The sequence below is a fragment of the Somniosus microcephalus genome, chromosome 8 (genome assembly GCF_052327205.1).
Source record: "Somniosus microcephalus isolate GS21.2 chromosome 8, FLI_Smic_1.0, whole genome shotgun sequence".
Taxonomy (NCBI): domain Eukaryota; kingdom Metazoa; phylum Chordata; class Chondrichthyes; order Squaliformes; family Somniosidae; genus Somniosus; species Somniosus microcephalus.
This window is the reverse complement of record NC_140994.1, coordinates 161,921,190-161,925,770: the sequence shown is the minus strand read 5'-3', so window position 1 is coordinate 161,925,770 and position 4,581 is coordinate 161,921,190. Positions and strand designations below refer to the sequence as shown.

Genomic DNA, 4,581 nt, shown 5'->3' with positions numbered 1-4,581 from the left:
GTCCCGTGTGTCTGCCTGGCTCTGCCTGTCTGCTGTTGCTCCCTCTGATTATGTGCCAGTTTGGCCTGCAAGAGAAAGAGAAGTGTGTGAGTGAGTGTGGTGCAATGTGTTTGGGTGATATGCCTGTCATCGTTGAATAGCTGTCAGTGTGTACAAGGTGTGAGACATGGGTGTAAGTGTTGCAGCAGTAGTAAGGTTGTGAGGGTGAAGTGAAACCATGATTGTAAGGTGTGAGTGGTACAAGGTGGGGTTTGTTGATAGGTGAGTGCTGGGGGGTGTGGTGCATTGAGCAGTGTGCGAGGCTCGTGGTGCAGACGGTGGTATGTGACATTTGCTGAAGCCTTCACTCACCTTGACCATCCATGTGAGATCATTAAACTTCTTCTTGCACTGGATGGCGGACCTGGGGACCACAATGCTGGTTGTCACATGGTCCACAATGTCCTGCCACATGGTACAGGATGTATATATATGGGCAAGGACTTCCTGCCACTTTTCAGGAAGAGGACAGCCCGCTTCCTTTCCATGGCCACTACAAGTGCCTCCCCAGAGCTTCATTGGTGAACCTCTGGGTTCTCTCCCTGGTGTGATGATCTGCCATTTGAACACAACTCTTGCTTGTCCTTGAACTTGTTCTTCTTCTTGTTCTTCTTCTTCTTCTGGTTTTTGGGGCAGCTGCCCTGACAATGAGGTGCTGCAGCATCAATGCACCTCCCCTTTAAGTAGTGGATATAGCCTATGTCAAACATGACTGTGAATTAGACTGGCCCCAACATTGGTCCACCTCTTGAGCGTTAAGCCAATGAGCATCAGTTTTAGTGCTGAAATCATGACTATAATTACTGAAGAGTAAGCACAAATTTTGCATGCTATCTAGACTATTTTCAGGTGGCGCAGCTTAACATCGTTTGGTCTGCAGATTTTGTGGCTATATCCAATTTCTAGTCCAATATGTCTTGATAAATAAAATAGTCATTTGAATTGAGATTGTATGTCACAGCCCAACTAATCCTGTGGTAAGGGGGTGGAGTGGCAGCTCCCCAACAATTCTTGCACTATGTGACTCTTGGTTCCAATGCAGATTTGCACTACAGATAATTCAGTGATGGCACAAATAAGTTGAAATCAAATTTTTAAAATGTAACAAAATAATCCAATCAATTTAATCAGTTTATTATGTTACTTTATATTTTAGATTACCATATCTTTATTATGTAAGTGCACTTTAAATTACCTATATTGTTCTGTATTCTGATGGCAATAAGCATTATTATTATTATATAGTGATAGCATTGGTGATTCTAGAGTAAATGCAACAAAAGTCAAAGGGGGCGATTGTAACCCAACCCACCAGCAAAAACGGGCAAGAAGGCAGTTAAAATCTCCGTCCCTCCACCTCCCCCCGCCCCACCACCCCCCACCACCCCACAACCCGCAGATTCTATTTCCAGTGAGTGATTATTCACTAAGTAATTTTTTAGATAGTTACAAAAACAACATTGATCTTCCTGGATTTCAGCACCAGGAACATGGGCTGGAATTTTCCCTACCCCGTTGCTGGTTCCATCCCGCTCCACAGAATGACTTTATGTTAAAGGTGCCTATTAAGCTGAATTAAATGGTGCAGGTCTGGTGATGTCATCGATAACGCATTTTCAGCCGATATATTTAAAGGAGCCATGGCCACATTGCATTTGAAGGTTCATCTATGAGTGTGCAGGCAGCACACTGGAGGATTTCATTGCTCAAAACAGTTGGAGAGATGGCTGCACAGAAGCAGAGGGCTGCACCCAGGTTCCCTGATGACCCTCTCCATATACTTGTGGAGGGAGTCAGATCACGCAGGGAGGTCCTTTTACCTGCTGATGGGAGGCAGAGAACTCCCCAGGAGACCAAAGGAGCCTGGCTCCAAATAGCAGAGGAGGCGAATAGCAGGGATGTGGTCAGGAGGACCTGGGTGCAGTGCCGTAAACACTTCAAGGATCTCGTTAGATTAGGAAAGATGAGTACAAAGACACACTCACCTTCATCCTGCTGTGCCTCTCATCACATCCCCATCACTGTCACTCAACCATCTCTTGTTTTCCTCCTTGTAGGAAAAGAGAGTCGACAATAAGAGGGAGAGGGAGTGAACTGGCAGTGGAACCCTATCAATGGCCACCCTGACCACAGCAGAGGAGGCTGTCTTAGAGCTGGCGGGAGTTACCAAGCACCTGGAGGTGGGAGACGGAGAGAGGGGGACATCTCAGCAACCTGGTGACAGAATTACATATCATACAGCTACATGGCATACATCAGTCACTCATATGGGGGCTGGTGTCAGCAACCATTGAATGGTCATTATGCGCATAATGGTTTCTGTTGCCAATCTACATATGATATATCTAACTCATCTCTTTACTCTCCTACAGGTCCATCAAGGCACCCTCCCCACCCGCCCACCCCCCCTCCCCACCCAGCCCCACTGTCCAGGTGCAAGAGGAAGACAACTCCTCAGAGGAGCCTCCAGTCTCTGAGGGTGCACTGTCACCAGACAGAAGCGCACCCAGCACCAGCGCAGATACTCACACCTCAGTGGGTCCCTCAAGAGATAGAGTAGTGTTGTCACCTGGTGTGTCACAAATCACAACTGAGCAACAGCAGATGGTGGAGACAGGGACAGCAGTGGAGACTCCTCGTCGGAGGGTGCAGAACTCTTCCAGCTCTGCTCAGCTGCATGCAGATGCTGAGCCTCAGGGGCGATCCAGAAAGTGGGTGATGCTGGAGCTGCAAGAACTTGTGCAGGAGGCTCTAGCAGGTTTCGCGAGTGTGATGACTGCCAGTGTTCAGAGAATGGAGGAGTCCATCTCCAACATGAGCACCACCGTGATGCAGGCGATGGCAACTGTAGGCTTTTCCATGGAAAGGATGGCCACCTACATTCAGCAACTAATGTTCCACTCAGAGGAGCACATGCTTTCTATGCAGAATAGATGGTTATCTATGGAGAATAGATGGGTATCTATGGAGAATAGGTGGCAGAACTCATAGACGTCCTCTCTAGGAGGGATGTCAGTGTAAACGTGGGTCCTCATGGCCCCACTGGTGTGCAGAAAGGTGCTCTCCAGCTCCTTGCTAGCAGGGAAGTGCAGTTGGCCAATGAGAGGGATGATGTGAAAGGGGACATGGAAGTGGGGGCACCTCTCAAAGCGCTCACACTTCTCCCCCATTGCCACCCCCTCAGTCAGGGCCCCAGATGCCTCCACGGACAGGGATGGCCAAGTCTGCCCCTGCACAGTCACAAGAGAAGCAGATCTTGGTGGGGCCATCACAGGCTCCAAAACCCAGAGGACGGCCACCAAAAGTGTCTAAGCAATCGCAGCAGGGAATTGAGGAGGCTGCCGTGACATCTGCTGGAGCCACAGGAATAGCACCAAATAGAAGCACGTGTAAGAGAAAGATACCACACAAGTAGATTCACAAGGGTAGCCACTTTGGTGTTTTTTTCAATGCTGATGTGAAGTTTCAGTTTATTTAATGTGAACCATAAATTTCTTCCTTTTCAAAACTTTCCGGTCTTGGACAAATTTGTGTGCACCATCGGAAGTGGCTCAGTGAGTTGGAGTGAAGGGTCAGACATAACTTTACCACCAGCAATGGTGGTGACTGTGAAAGGGATGGATTGGGCATTGTAGGGATGCTTTATGGTGTGGCTGTGGGGTGTTGACAACTGGCGAAGCATGTGGCAGCCATATGAATGGACCACGTAAAGTTAAATAAACCTAGCCATATGAGGCCATCCCTGATCTCCCGGGCAGTAATGTGCTCGAGTGCTGGTGCCAGCTGCACTGCAGGTTCCTCCAGCTCCTGCTCCTCCTCGTCTTCCAGCTGATGCTCCTCCTCCACCTCCTCCTCTGAAGAGGCTATGTGCTCAGTGCCTTGCCCCCCATGCAGTGCTAATCCTCGCTGCTGCATTATATTGTGCAGGATGCAGCAGACCACAATGATTCTACAGACCCTGGCTGGTGTGTACTGAAGGGCTCCTCCAGATCTGTCAAGGCATTTGAAGTGCATTTTGAGCGTGCCTATTGTCTGCTCTATGACACATCTGGGGTGTAATGATATCAGCAAATAGAGATGGTATTTGCCTGTTCGATTATGATGCCTTAATAGCATGATTGCATGTATTGATTGCTTGTGCCTGACCAGCAGAGGGCATGTGACCGAGAGAAGCACGGCAGTTAGTTTAGTTTCGGTTTCGTTCCAGATGCATCACAGCATCGTGTCTCCTGTAAAAGCTGTATAAAAGCGTTGAACAGACTTTAGATTAAAACTCATTCTCTTTCATAAATGTCTCATCATTGAACCCACAAAGAAATCAATACATGGTGTCAGAAGTGGCTGAAAGAGATGAAGAGAAAAAATCTAAAGTGAAATCAGCTCTCCACAAATTAGCAAGCAAAAAGTGAACATCGTTGCTTACCATTGGAGAATAGCTAACGAAGTGAAAAAATGGAAGGTTTACACCCACCGGCGATGCTTCAGATGACAGGTAATGTGGCTGAAAATTGGAGAAGGTTCAAACAACGTGTGGGGTTGTAT

General features: G+C 47.8%; 1 pseudogene; it reads left to right on the top strand.

Moving 5' to 3' along the window:
- The first annotated feature begins 217 nt into the window (after window positions 1-217).
- Window positions 218-3,030, top strand: LOC147113898 (uncharacterized; annotated as a pseudogene).
- Window positions 3,031-4,581: the final 1,551 nt, after the last annotated feature.